The sequence below is a fragment of the Trachemys scripta genome, chromosome 6, assembly GCF_013100865.1.
Source record: "Trachemys scripta elegans isolate TJP31775 chromosome 6, CAS_Tse_1.0, whole genome shotgun sequence".
Classification (NCBI taxonomy): domain Eukaryota; kingdom Metazoa; phylum Chordata; order Testudines; family Emydidae; genus Trachemys; species Trachemys scripta.
The window spans coordinates 22,076,209-22,091,112 of record NC_048303.1 but is presented as its reverse complement, the minus strand read 5'-3'; the positions used below and the strand labels follow the sequence as shown (position 1 = coordinate 22,091,112).

The 14,904-nt window shown below is 44.7% G+C and overlaps 1 protein-coding gene across 9 annotated transcripts in view; it reads left to right on the top strand.

The window, feature by feature from the left end:
• PRLR (prolactin receptor) overlaps positions 1-14,904 on the top strand; it is a 341,223-nt gene that overhangs the window by 179,733 nt on the left and 146,586 nt on the right. The window contains exon 1 of one of the 9 annotated variants that reach the window (XM_034774615.1): positions 1,209-1,441. The exons of the other annotated variants lie outside the window; for them this stretch is intronic. The gene's annotated coding sequence lies outside the window, so the exon portion shown is untranslated. Of the gene's footprint in view, positions 1-1,208; positions 1,442-14,904 lie in introns of those variants that run through there. 9 annotated transcript variants of the gene reach the window in all.

Sequence of the window (14,904 nt, the reverse complement as noted above, 5' to 3'; positions counted from 1 at the left end):
GCCCTTTTTCCAGGAGCACCTTCCTGGTTCTGACTAACTCTCCCTTAAACACAATTTCTCTCCTTTTCTCTTGCTTTTCTGGGGCTAGTCCTCTAAATTTTGCAGCGACAAGCAGCTGCAGCCCTAAAGCAGCTGGTTGCAGCCCAGTGCATCTTCGTTCCAGCTGATTAAGTATCGGTTATGTTGTCCTTCACTTTCCTTTTCTTGTTGCTGAAAAGATGCATATTTTCACAAGATCCATCCCCAATCTATCAAAACCACTTGACTGCAAACTTCTAGATAGGGAGCCACTGGAGGAAATTTGCAGACACACTGCTAGAGCTGGTTGAATTATTTCTTGTGAATATTTTTAGTTGACAAGTTTAGTCTCTTTCTGTTTGTGAGTAGATCATGACTTGCAACATTTGTGTTCATTACTTGAAATTGTTTGCCAATGGATTTCTCACTGTATTCATATGATTATTTGGTATTTGAAGTTGCTCAAGCTTCATAATGGATCACCTGAGTCATATGGTATTAGTTCTGGTCCGTGATTGGATCTACAGAATTTTCACTCAACTCATTTCATGATAATAAGTTTTAACTACAAAATTTAAACTGCAAACCCAAACTTTATCTGTCACCCACAATGGCATGAACAAAACTTCAATCATCTTATGGCAGAGAGGGTGCAAATATGGCTAAATGAAAAGATGGGTCAGAATTTGCAAAGAGACTTATAAATTTCACACTAATCACCCAGTTCTACACAAGTAATGCAAAGCTCAAGCCTGTAAGCTGAAGCTTTTTCAGCTCATAGGATTTCTGACAAACCTAAGGGAAAGATTCTCATTTCTCTCTCGGATGTCTCATTAATGCAACAGGACCCAAATTACTGTAAATTTGTGCAGTTTCATGTCACTGTAAAATAAAAAGGAGTTGACACTTTGGTATGGAAAGAACTTTTGAAGTACTTTATGTTGAAAGAATATTGGATTGACTTCTTTAAAAAAATTGTTATATGCTTTAGGGCAGGCATAGTAATTTCTAGCTGATAAAGGTGATTTTAAAAACAAATTCATTGCTGGATTTCTACACTCCAAAATACCTCTCTAACCTTGTAAAACTGTCATGCTCCGGACATTTTGCACACTGAAGAAAATCACTGTTTTGCCTGGAGCAAGGAACATAAATGTTGCAACACTGACTCCTCCTCTAATGGGCTGAGAATGTACAAGTACATAGTTATATTGCTCAGAGCCGACAGACTGAATATCTTGGGAGTCAACGCTGTAAACATTAGAGATTTTTCTGAATCTTGTTTTGTATCGGGGGGGATTTTTCTTTCTCTGGATTGATTGAAGTTGTTTAACTGTGTTGGCAAGGCTGGATTTTCATATCCTTGTTCAGGAAGTGTTCCCGAACTGACATGGATCAACCCAGACTTCATTACCAGGCAAAAGTGAGTACTGTGGCTAAACCTGTTCCTACAGTGTGTTTACCTAGGCATATAAGGACGTTCGTCATTCTATAAAGATTGATTGGTAGAGTTTGTAAACACTATTAGGCTACTAAAAATAATCAGAAACCAGCTAAACTCAATACAATGTGTTAGATACTGTGTAACTAACAGCTTATGGAAAAAAAACTATTGTTTTGGTGACAACTGTCAGCCAGGTGACAACTGTCTCCTATGAATTGCTAATAATAGCCTGGACAGAGAGAGTATACTTTACAAGGACACTTAGACTTGCACTGGTCTTTTAATTAAGTGTGGAAATAATCTTACATGATTTCCCTAATGTACGTCCAGACTGATGTGCTTAGGCACCCCCAGTGTTTCTCAGAAGATGATAGTCTGATCCCAATCAAAGTGTTTGACATCTCAGCATTCACTGACACTGGCATCGGGTGGAAGGGAAACACAGAAACATGAGAACAGCTAACTGAGCTGCGGCGGAGAAAGGGAGCTGTGATGACTTATAGTTCCTGATTTCAAGAATTCAGTGATCCCTTCCTGCATCCCGTGGAAGCCTGGTGCCATCTCTAACACATTTTCAGTATTCTGGGTATCACGTAGGATCAGTTTGTTTGTTGGTTGTGGGTTTTTTTTTTTGGGGGGGGGGGGCAGCATTTCTTTGCTGTCACTTTGTCAGGCTGACCCACCTACAGCAAACAGTATGGATCCCTTTTCTTTCCCTCCTACATCAAGCCTCCTTCACACTGAAGCCCTGCACTGCAGACACCTATCTTCTATTTTGTCTTGAGAGATGGGTCACTGTTGTTGAACTGCTAGGAACTTCCTTTCCTAAAGGCAGATGAGTGGACTGCCTCTGCAGTATGAACAAGTCTAAGCAGGGAGTGATGCCTGACGTGTGTGTGTGTATAACAAGTGCTATCGTTTACTGCATGTTCTGTGTTGGCACTGCTGCCCGCTAAAACTGATATTTAATTATGCTGTGGGCTGTATATCTCTGATGAAATGCCCTAGATAAACAACCTGGTGGGAGGATTAGCAACAGCTCACATGCAGCTGTACATATGTGGCAAGCAGACCTTGAAGGGAAGGGGAACCTGGAGGAATACAGGTTGTATAGATTAAAGTTAGTCCCGGGCAAACATGAAAATAATTGGTGTTTGAGGGTGGGGTGGTAATTCAGAATTTAGATTCGTGTCTGCAACGTGTTTGTGGTTATTTGGTCTAGAAATTGGATGATGTCATCAGAATAAACTTTCTTGTGAAACTAAGTACTATGAAATAGGGAACAACTTTGTCTTGTGGACTAAGCACAGAGCTGGAATTCAGGACTCCAAGTTTCCTAGTCTAGCTCAGCCACAGACTCCTTGTAACCTTGAGCATGTCACTTAGGCCTGCATTTGTAAAAGTTGCCACTGGTTTTGGGTGCCTCCCTTTTTTAAATAACGGAGATATCCTATCTCCTACAACTGGAAGGGACCTTGAAAGGTCATTGAGTCCAGCCCCTGCCTTCACTAGCAGGATCAAGTACTGATTTTGCCTCAGATCCCTAAGTGGCCCTCTCAAGGATTGAACTCAGAACTCTGGGTTTAGCAGACCAATGCACAAACCACTGAGCTATCCCTCTTCCCTCTGTCTAGTTTGAGACCTTCTTTAGAGGTGGTGAGCTCCCACTGGCTTCAGCTGGAGTTGCTCAGCACTACTAAAAGTCAGACTTATCCGTTTCAGTTTGGGCACCCAAATGCTTAGACACCTCAAACTAGTAGCAACTTCTGAACATTTTGGCACTTATTCAGAGGCTGTGGGAACTCAGCACCTCTGAAAACCAGAGATGAATTCCTGGCCAACTGAAGTCCAAGGGAGTTTTGTCACTGACCTCAGTGGGGGCAGGATTTCAGCGCAGGCATTTAATCTCCCTAGGCTGACTTTCTCCTCAGTTTTTACACAGAAGTTAATTACATAATATATAAATAAATAAATACATATGCTATGTATTGTTACTTCATGGTCTCAGCTGGGTTGGAGACACTGATAGTTTTCATCAAGATATTTTGGTACTTCTACACCCTCAATGTTACAAAGCTTAAATATGCTAATTTAGTTTTTTTAAAATTAACTAAACTTTGTAACCCCTCAGGAAGGATCTGGTTTTGATCTCCTCCCCAGCCTCACCCCATACTTGTGCTAGGCAAAGCCCTTCTCGAAGGATCTATTCTGTTCCCTAGCAATCTTTAGCCTTTCTATTGGCTGTAACTTCCAGGCCTCCATTTAATAAAGCACTGTTTGCTGCATCACTTACTACTGATGAAACAAGAACCAAGTTTTACCCTGATTTATGCCCCATTGCTCTTGAAACCAGTAAGGATGTATGTCGGTGTAGAATCTGGCCCTACAGCTGTTGCTGTATTAGGGACCCGGCTTTATTTGGGTTACTTTAAGGAGAATATTAAACCCTTTATAGTGTAATCCTTTTGCCAAGAGGAGTCAGCAACAACAAAGATCAGGAATCTGAGTTCCTCTTGATACACAACAGAACCAGCTTGAGCCTCACCCGCTAATCAGGGAAAATTTAACCATCACCCTGGGTGCCTATAAAAGATGATGCTTCCCCACTAGCAAGTACTAACTCTATAACAAAAGAAAACTTATTAAAGGGGAGACGGAATCTAACAATTTGGGAACACACCACAACCACAATTCAAAAGCATGGGTGGTGTCCTTTACCTCAGTTATCTACACTGCAGCGTGAAAGTCCAACAAACAAATATCCCTTTAACACACCTCTCCCCTCTCCCTCTGCTGCATCATACTCTCAGTTGGTTGTCGCTGATCAGCAAAGACCCAGAGTTCAGAGATGTATTCATACTGGTCCACCTCCTACCCCTAAAAGGTAATGGGAGTAAGAATCAAGCAATGCCTCCTGTACTATTTCTGCAACTTGCTTGCTGCTGCTATCCCTATCCCCTGCTTAGCAGGTGAGCTTCAGTTTAGAGTGACACCCTCACTCAGGGTATGCTAAGCACAGTTCTGCTGCCTTTCACTCATATACGAAGAATAACAGCATTTCATTGCCCCTGCATTCAAAAGTGAATTGTAACGCAAAGCAGCTCTGTCTGCTGAACACCTGGGCAGAGTAGGTGTCTATGCATATAAAGTCTGCTCCTGAAGTCTTTTTCCACCAGTGTGTCAACAGATGTCAGGGGAGAGCTCATTCATACCCTGCTTACAACAGGGTTGAGTGTGTATCAGACACAGGGACAGACCAGGCAGAGAACCATAGTTATGTGGATGGGATGTAGTTACTAGTGACATCTATACTAGATTACCAAGACAGTGCAAGATAAGCACATTGGGGCCTGAGCGTGGAGAAAGGCAATATAAATGGAGGGAGTCACTTCTTCTTCCTTAAAGTTTAGAAAAAAGTTTATACTAGTTCTGAGGTCACATGATGAGATTTGGGGGGGGTGCAGTTTTGTTCAGTTACCATTTTTGAGAAACTTTCTAGTTTCCTGTGTAATAGTTGGCACTTGTCGTAAGTAGGGCTGTCGATTAATCGCAGTTAACTCGTGATTAACTCAAAACAATTAATCACGATTTAAAAAATTAATCACCGTTTTAATCGCACTGTTAATAGAATACCAATTGAAATTTATTAAATGTTGTTTTTCTACATTTTCAAATATATTGATTTCGGTTACAACACAGAATACAAAGTGTACAGAGCTCACTTTATATTTTTATTACAAATATTTGCACTGTAAAAATGATAAAAGAAATAATATTTTTCAATTCACCTCATACAAGTACTGTAGTGCAATCTCTTTATCGTGAAAGTGCAACTTACAAATGTAGATTTATTTATTTTTTGTTACGTAACTGCACTCAAAAACAAAACAATGTAAAACTTTAGAGTCTACAAGTACCCTCAGTCCTACTTCTTGTTCTGCCAAACGCTAAGAGAAATAAGTTTGGTTACATTTACGGGAGATAATGCTGCCTGCTTCTTATTTACAATGTCACCTGAAAGTGAGAACAGTCATTTGCATGGCACTGTTGTAGCCGGCATTGCAAGGTATTTACATCCCAGATATGCTAAACATTTCATGTGCCCCTTCATGCTTTAGCCACCATTCCAGAGGACATGCTTCCATGCTGATGACGCCTGTTAAAAAAAATAATGCGTTAATTCAATTTGTGACTGAACTCCTTGGGGGAGAATTGTATGTCTCCTACTCTGTGTTTTACCTGCATTCTGCCATATATTTCATGTTATAGCAGTCTCGTATGATGACCCAGCATGTTGTTCATTTTAAGAACACTTTCACTGCAGATTTGACAAAATGCAAAGACAGTACCAATGTGAGATTTCTAAAGATAGCTACAGCACTTGAGCCAAGATTTAAGAATCTGAAGTGTCTTCCAAAATCTGAAGGGGTGTGGAGCATGCTTTCAGAAGTCTTAAAGGAGCAACACTCCGAGGCGGAAACTACAGAACCAGAACCACCAAAAACATTTTACATTGTTTTATTTTTGAATGCAGTTATTTTTGTACATAATTCTATATTTCTAAGTTCAAAATTCATGATAAAGAGATTGCACTACACTACTTGTATTAAGTGAATTGAAAAATACAATTTCTTTTATTTTACAGTGCAAATATTTATAATAAAAAAATAAATTGAGCGCTGTACACTTTGTATTCTGTGTTGTAATTGAAATCAATATATTTTAAAATGTGGAAAACATCCAAAAATATTTATAGAAATAATCTATTATTTAACAGCATGATTAATTAATAAGCATCACCTAGTAGTTAGAGGGTAAGTCCCTTCTTAGGCCTTGTCTATACTACACAGTTTTGTTAACACAAGTTATACTAAAAATCAAAAAATGGTATAATTACATTGCTTGTGCATGTTCACACAATGTTCCTTCTGTCAGTGCAGTGCGTCCACAGTTGGAGCTCTAGTATAGACAGTGAGAGCAGTGCACTGTGGGTAGCTATCCCACTGCAGCTAGGAGTTGTGGAAAGCTAGTATGGATCGCACTGCAGCATGGGTGTGGGCTCAAGGTCCCATGGTGCAGTTTTTTCCATCCCATCATTCCTTGGCTTCTGACTGCATTTCATGGCATTTTTCAATGGCCCCTGTTTACTATGCACCCACCAACTGTCTGAAAGGATGGATCCTGCACTGCTCTCATCTGTTGTGGTCCCTGTTATAAACACATTGCAGATGGTCATGCAGTATATCATGAGCTCCCAGTCTAAACAGGAATCAGAGTTGCCTGACCTGCTGTGTGCCATGAAAAGAAACAACACCAGATTACTTTTGGCATTCATGGAGCAGCTGCACAAAGGGGACCGTCACTTTTGGGCTCGGGGAAACAAGCACAGAGTGATGCAATCGCATTGTTATGCAGGTCTGGGATTACGAGCAGTGGCTGCAGAACTTTTGGATGCATAAAGTCACCTTCCTGGAACAGCATGTGGAGTTCGCCACAGTACTGCGGCGCAAGGACACCAAACTGAGAGCTGCCCTCTCGGTGGAGAAGTGCATGGCGATCTCTGTGGAAGCTGGCGACTCCAGGCTGCTACCAGTCAGTCACAAATCAATTTGGAGTCAGAAAGTCTACCGTTGGGGCTGTGCTAACACAAGTGTGCAGGGCCATTAATTTCATCCTGCTACGAAGGACTGTGACTCTTTGCAATGTGCATGAAATAGTGGATGGCTTTGCGGCAATGGGATTCCCTAATTGCGGTGGGGCGATAGCTTCACACATATCCCAATTTTGGCTCTGGACCATCTTGTGACAGAATACATCAGTAGAAAGGGGTACTTCTCTATGGTATTTCAGAAGATTCCAGTGGGGATGTTGAAATGCCCATAGTGATCCTGGGAGACCCAGTGTACCCCTTACTCCCATGGAAGTGGTAGGTCTTTGGTGCAGCACCAGAGTGATGGTTTGCCTCCCTTGTGTTCTGGTACACCTGCATCAGCTCCTTTATCTTTGCACAGTACTGATGCGTGTCCCGTTCATAGCCCTTATCCAACATGTCATGAGAAATCTGACCATAGGTATCAAAGTACCTACCGCTGGATCAGAGCTGGGACTGCAAAGCCTCCTCTCCCCACAGTGCCAGCAGATCCAACAACTCAGGTGTGCTCCAAGTGGGAGAGCGTTTGCTGTGAGGAGACACCATGGTCCGCTGGGAAGATGTGATCTGAGCTGTCCACGCCAAGCAAACAGGAAGTGGAACTTCAAAAATTCCCAGGTGTTTAAAGGGGGAGGAATAGATGTTTGTGTACCAGAGTGCAGGGCAGTGGAGTTCAAACTGCTGACCAGAATGGTCAGGATGGGCATTGTGGGACATCTCCTCCTGGAGGCCATTTATAACGAGATAACCAAGCACGGTGTCTACACTAATATTTTGTCAATATAACTTTGCCGCAAAAAGCTCTACACCTCTTATGAAAGTGGTTTTATTGTGTTGGTGAAAAAGGAGAGTTTTGTCGGTGAAAGGAGCACTGCAGTGTGTACACCTCCACTGTTTTGTCGATGAAACCTGACTTTTGTCAACAAAACTGTGTAGTGTAGACAAGGCCTACATGTGGAGGGAGGCTGATAGGGGAGCCCAGGCCCTCCCACTCCACCAGGTTGCTGCCCAGGACCCTGCAAGGGATACTGAAGGTCTGGCACTCAGGAGCGCCTTAAGGCTGCCCTCCCTTGTCCACTTCCTACCACCCACTCTACTCTCCAAGTTTTGCAGTCTGTAGCAAAAAGGTAATGAAAAAGCTACTAACTGCACCTTCAGTTTGTCTGGGCCCAGCAGGTAAGTGCCTCTTCTCCAAGAGAGGCTTCTGCAACATCCCTTCTCAGGTGCTCCCAGTACAGATCCGTGTCCCTGCCTTTGCAGCCCCCTTTTGAACTGTCTGGTTTCCCTCTTAAGTTCCACCTCTATCTGGAGCATACTCTGCAGGTGTGGCTAGGAGAGGTTATCTGGACCCAGAGTTGCTCTTTAACCCCTTCAGTTCTAATGCAGGGTTTATTCACCCAATCACCTATCCCCATGAAAATGCTGAATAGAGAAAAGCAGTAGTTTAGCACAGCTGTAGTTTTTAGCAGTGACAAGGAGGATGAACGCTACAGAGGAAATAAGAAGGGAGCAGAAATGTTTGAGAATACATATCACAATGTGACTTTTATGAGTAAAGAGGATGGAAACCATGAAATTGCCAACAGAATTAGTTTGCTTTGCCTTGTGATTGTAATAACTTACCCTGAAGTCGATATAGACCTGAGCCACAGCATTCAGGTGTAGATAGTGCTTGCATCTGGGGGTGTGGTTCCAACCCATATTTTGATGATGGAATTCTGGCAAACACAGCGGTCGGGGGATCTTTCCTAAAAGATTGTTTAAGTAAATAAAACATTATGATGTGGCCCTTTTTTATTCTTTAGCAAAATGTTCAGAACTCTGCACTATTGTTTAACTTTGAAAGTTTGATATTAAAATACATTAGACCTGATTCTTTTTCTCACTCTTGATTTAACAGAGAGCAGAATCTGTATCTCCATAATTCCCTTCTTCATTAAAAATGGTTGTCAGAGGAAAAAAAAATCCTTCCCTTTTTGGCACATAATTTGGAAAGAATCTGACACTGGCAATATCCATTTGTCAAGACAAGTGATTAAACAGATTTTGAATGTTAGGTGCAATAAAATTGCTGAAATAGCAGTTGGTGAGTGTTTGTTATTACTGTATTCATAACACAAGGATCCTCAATATATAGTTTGGTCTTTTGATCAAATATATTTAAGAGCTTTTAAAAGAGAAATAAAGTAAAGGGAATTTAAGTAGAATAAGTATCATTGTTAATTGTGAAACAAAAACAATGACCCAATGCTCCCTGATTTTATTGCACTTAATCTGGATCCACTAGTCTACTCCCAGAGATTTGAGATTGATACGTAATGACTGAACTTCACTACAGTTTATCAGCTTTAAAAGCAGCAGTAGATCAGATGTGCTGGTGCCTCCAGCTGGTACAGAGGCGGAAGATTCCATCCCTAAGCACTGTGATAGACCCAGACCAGTTGGGAACAGCAGAGTAGCAGAAGGGAAATATACTGGCCACTGGATAAGTAGTTTTCTGTTCCCTGAGTGACCAGAGCAGGGGCTGCTCCAGGCTAATAGACCACCTGACTCCAATTAACCTGCTAAGAGTCAGGTGAGGCAGTTAAGCACCTGACTCTAATTAAGGCCCCTCTGATGCTATAAAAGGCCTCATTCCAGTTAAGCCAGGGGCAGCCAGGGAGTGGAAGGAATTGGGAGCAAGAGGTGTGCAAGAAGCTGGGAGTGAGTAGGTGTACTGCTGGAGGATGGAGAAGTACAAGCGTTATCAGACATCAGGAGGAAGGTCCAGTGGTAAGGACAAAGAAAGTGTTGGGAGGAGGCCATGGGGAAGTAGCCCAGGGAGTTGTAGGTGTTGTGCAACTGTACCAGGAAGCACTCTAAACAGCTGTAGTCCAGAGGGCCCTGGGCTGGAACCCAGAGTAGAGGGCGGGCCTGGGTTCCCCCCATACCTCCCAACTCCTGATCAAACACAGGAGGAATTGACCTGGACTATAGCTTCTACAGAGGGGACAGTCTCTGGAATGTTTCCTGACCCACAGGGTGAATCTGTGAAGTGAGCAAATCCGCCAATAAGCGCAGGACCCACCAAGGTAGAGGAGGAACTTTGTCACACCACTGAAGAGTTCCCCTCTGAAAAATCTGTTTACTCAGGTTTTGTGGAGAAGACAGGATTTGTCCCTTAATAATTGTTTATAAAAACTCTAGCTTAATGCCTAGCACTCTACCATTTCAGTAAGGCTAACTGCTAAAACTGACAGAATACTTGGGTTACAAATTAATTTCTGTATTTTAATTCTATTTCTAGCCTTAACGGTATGAATTTTGTGTAATACAGGAGGTCAGACTAAATGATCACAATGGTCCTATCTGGCCTTGGAATCTGTGAATACAGTTTTCTACAGTTGCTGTGCTGACAAGTTTTGTACAGCGATGCCAAATATGAATTGGACTCTTTGCATCATACTAGACAATGGAGACTAATGTCTTATTCATAGCAGAGTAATGTACAATTCTAGAACACAGTAAGCTAATATTTCCATTCACTTCACCATTATGGTTTTTCACAATATGAGACAATGCACTAATAGTGTTGTACTTATGACAAAATTGATGTCAATTGATACATGACATCAGGATTTCCTCTGGTGATAGAAAAGTGTTATAGCGTGAGTGACAGGACTGCTATCCTGAGCTTGCAGAAATTTGCCACTTGAGTCATGAATCATACAAATGTAGGGCTGGAAGAGTCCTCGAGGTCATCTAGTCCATCCCCCTGCGCTGAGGCAGAACCATGAATATCTAGACCAACCCTGGCCCAGTGTTTAACTACCCTTATATTTGGAAAGTTTTTTCCTGATATGTGACCTGAATATCCCTTGCTGAGAATTAGGCTACTTACTTTTTGTCCTACCCTCAGTGGACACGTCAGCAGACCGGGTCATAGGTGGTAATACCTTGTGGTCTGAGTAGGAGTCAGGTCTAGTGGTCTAGCTCCACAATAAATTCAATGGAAATGGTATCCCATGGTGGAGGTGGAATGGGCATAGGCTGGAAAAGGATGAGCAGGAGCACTTGGTCTGGGCACACAGGTCAAAGTATCTTACGCACTTCTTAATTGAGGTGTGCAAGCCTGGCCACCAGAAACTCCTTGGGATTAGGCTCCAGGTCTTGAGGTGGCCAGAGAGCCCTTCAAGGGGGGTGTCATGGCATAACTTAAGAACCTGCCGCCTTTGTTGCCCTTTCAGGACATAGATTCGCTCCTTATAGTAGAGGACCCTGAACCTGGGGGCCAGTGGGGCATCAGTATTCTCCAGAGTCTGGTTGATCTGAGCAGCAAAGGGGTCATTGGGTAACAAGATATGAACTGACTCCCTTAGGCCGTCGTCTGTTGTGCCATTGATGAAATTGAAAGCCTTTAGAATCGTAGAGGGAGTTTTCTCATCCAATTCCAGGTATTCAGCCTTATGGGACAGGGTGTCAGCCTTCCCATTTCTTGTTCCTGGGTGGTAGGTGACTATGAAGTCAAACTGGCAAAGAAGAGGGACCAGCAGATCTGTTGATGGTTGAGGTGTCTGGCTTTTCAAAGGTATTCCAGGTTCTTTGTGGTCTGTGAGCACTTGGACAAGGAACCTGGCCCCCCTCTAGTAGGTACCACCATTTCTCAAATGCTGTCATGATAGCTAAGAGTTTCTTATGACATGTATCATAATTCTTTGCAGCTGAGGCCAGCTTGTGAGAGTAATAGGCACCTGGGTGAAGTCAACCAACAGGACCTACCAGTTGGGACAGTACTGCATCCAGGACAAACTTGGATGCATCTGCCTCCATGGTGAATGGTTTAACAGGATCTGGGTGTACCAAGATGAATGCTATGATGAATTTCTCTTTTAGCTCATTGAAAGTGGTTTGGGCTTCCAAGGACCAGGTGAACCAGACTCCTTTTTTCAGACGGGCGGTCAGAGGAGCAATTAGACTGGAAAAATCCCTCCATGAACTTCTGGTAGAAGTTAGTGAAGCCTAAGAACTGTTGGCTCTGGTGGGTGTCCTTTGGTGTGGCCCATTCAGAGGTGGCCATCACCTTGTGTGGGTCCATGGTTAGTCTCTTAGGGGAGATAATGTAACCAAGGAATTCTATTGCATCCTGGTCAATCTTGCATTTTTCGGGCTTTGCGTATAGAGGATGTTGTATAGAGGCAAAGTCTTTCTAGGACACTGCAGACCTGCTGATCATGAGAAGCCTGATTTGTCAGAAAAGGTGAGTGTATTGTCCAAATAAATGACTACATAGCTGTCTAACACATCCCTGAAGATATCATTTATGAAGTGCTAGATGGTTTCTGGGGGATTGCACAGTCCGAACAGCATGACAGGTATTCAAAGTGTACAGAAGGCAGTCTTCCACTAATCTCCCTTTCTAATCTGGACCAAATTATAGGCTTCCCCCGCCTTTCCAAAAGCGGCCAGAGGAGCGGGGTGGGGGGAGGCATGGCATGCGGCCTGCAGCACGGCCCGGCAGCCGTGGCTGGAGCAGCGAGGGGGGGCGCAGGCTGGCGGCCCGCAGCGCAGCCATGGGGGGACAGCAGGCACAGCCGGAGGAGCGGGGTGGGGGGGTGCGGTATGCGGCTTGCAGCGTGGCCCAGCAGCTGCGGCTGGAGCAGCAAGGGGGGACGCAGGCTGCTGTCGCACTCCTTGTGCTTGTCCCAGGCCAGGTAGCAGGTGAGGAAGAAGGCACAGATGATGCTGAAGAGGGGGCTGAGGCAGTGGGACAGTCCTAGCAGGGCGCGCAGCGCTGAGGGGCCCCGCCAGCCACTCTTGTCCTGCTGGCCCCAGGGGCTGCTCTGGCCGTAGGAAAGCAGGAGCGAGAGGACAAAGGTGGCCAGGGTGCCCAGGCTGAGGAGAGCCCTGGGGGAGGCGGCGGGGAGCAGCAGCAGGGAGAGGAAGCCCCTGCGGGGGGTCACGCAGCTCTTCACGTAGCCGTTCCGCAGGCTCTCCAGGTCGCTCCCGGGGCGGGTGAGAGGGGCAGCCACGCCACCACCGTCCTGCGGCAGCTGCTGGAAGAGTTTGCTAGGTCCATGCTGGGAGGCGGCAGCGGCTTATCTCTCTTCCCTCATGATGGTCTGAGGAGAGTGTGGGTCTAGTCAGCTCCTTCTCCTCCTGCCCACCGCTTTCCCCCTCTCAGTTGCCCACCTCTGCAGCACAGCCAGCAGCCGCAGCCGGAGGAGCAAGGGGGGGGGGCAGGCTGGCGGCCCGCAGCACGGCCCACAGCTACGGAGGGGCGGTGGCGGCGGCCGGAGGAGCGGGGGGCGCAGCATGGTGGCCGGCAGCCATGGCCGGAGGAGCGGGGGGGGCATATGGGTGGCACAGCAGGGCCGGAGGAGCCGTGGCGGGGGAGGGGCGGTGCGGCCGGAGGGGGAGCCAAGGGGACATGGCCAGAGGAGGAGCCAAGGGGGGGCGCCTTTTTTATGTTTGCTCCCCCTCCTCTTAGAAGCTGGCTACACCACTAGATGCATGGCTGTGTGGTTGGTGTCACCAAGGGGGCTTCAGTTTCCTGTACTATGGGATGCTGTTCCAAGAAGGACTGCTGAGCAGAGATGAGTATATTTTGAATACAAACTAGCTAACCTAATGAGACAGGCTTTAAACTAACTTCAATGGATATAGGAGACAAAAGCCCATATGTAAATTTAAAATATGGAGAGCTGGGTGAAGGGTCGGCATCTGAGAGGAACATGGGCAATCACAACAGGGACTAAGGAGAGACAAAAGGGGAACTTAAATAAACATCTTAGATGTCTGTATATGAATGCAAGAAATATGGGGAATAAACAAGAAAAAATAGAAATACTAGTGAATAATCATAATTATGACATAATTGGCATCACAGAAACTTGGTGTGATAATTCATATGACTAGAATATTGGTATAGAAGGCTACAGCTTGTTCAGAAAGGACAGACAAGAGAAAAATAAAAAGAGAGGAGTATTGCCTTGTACATCATATATAGATAGATATAGTGACAAAGTTCTTGACTCAGTGGGTCTTGCGTTTCCTGACAGATTTTGCTAGCCTCAGAGGCCCACTGTGACCCTCCACATAGCCCTTCTCTCTCTAGAGAAAATGACTCAGTAGACTGTGACCCTTGCCATCATAAGCCAGCAAGGGAGGTGAGGAGAAACAACTCTCCAACATACAGTCACTGTTGTCGCCCAGTATCAGTGATTAATCAGGGAGGGGAGGGGGGAGCCCGGGCCCGCTCTCTACTCCGGGCTGCAGCCCAGGGACCCTAAACTTAGCAGCTATGAAAGCTGACTTTTTGGAAATAGGGCATGTACAATTCCCTGGGCTACTTCCCCACAGCAGCCCCCACTCAATATCTTCTTTACGATTACCTCAGGGACTCCTTCCTTGCATCTGATATGGATTCATACTACTTCATTCCTCCTATAGCTCCTGACACCCACACCACACTGACTAACTGGGAGGCTTTTAACTTGTTCCAGCCAGTCCTTGATTGGCTTCAGGTGTCCCAATCAATCTAACTGTCTCTCCTGCCTTCTAGAAGGATCTTAATTGGTCCCAGGTGTCTTGATTAACCTGGAGCAACTGCCATTTGGTTACCATGGTACCAGGGATTTGTTTAGCCTGGGGCTAACATACCTGTTCCTCACTACTTTACTGTAGCAATCTGGCCTTCCCCCATCTCTCTCTCTCTCTCTCTCTCTCTCTCTCTCTCTCTCTCTCTCTCTATATATATATATATATATATATATATAGAGAGAGAGAGAGAGAGAGAGAGAGAGAGAGAGAGAGA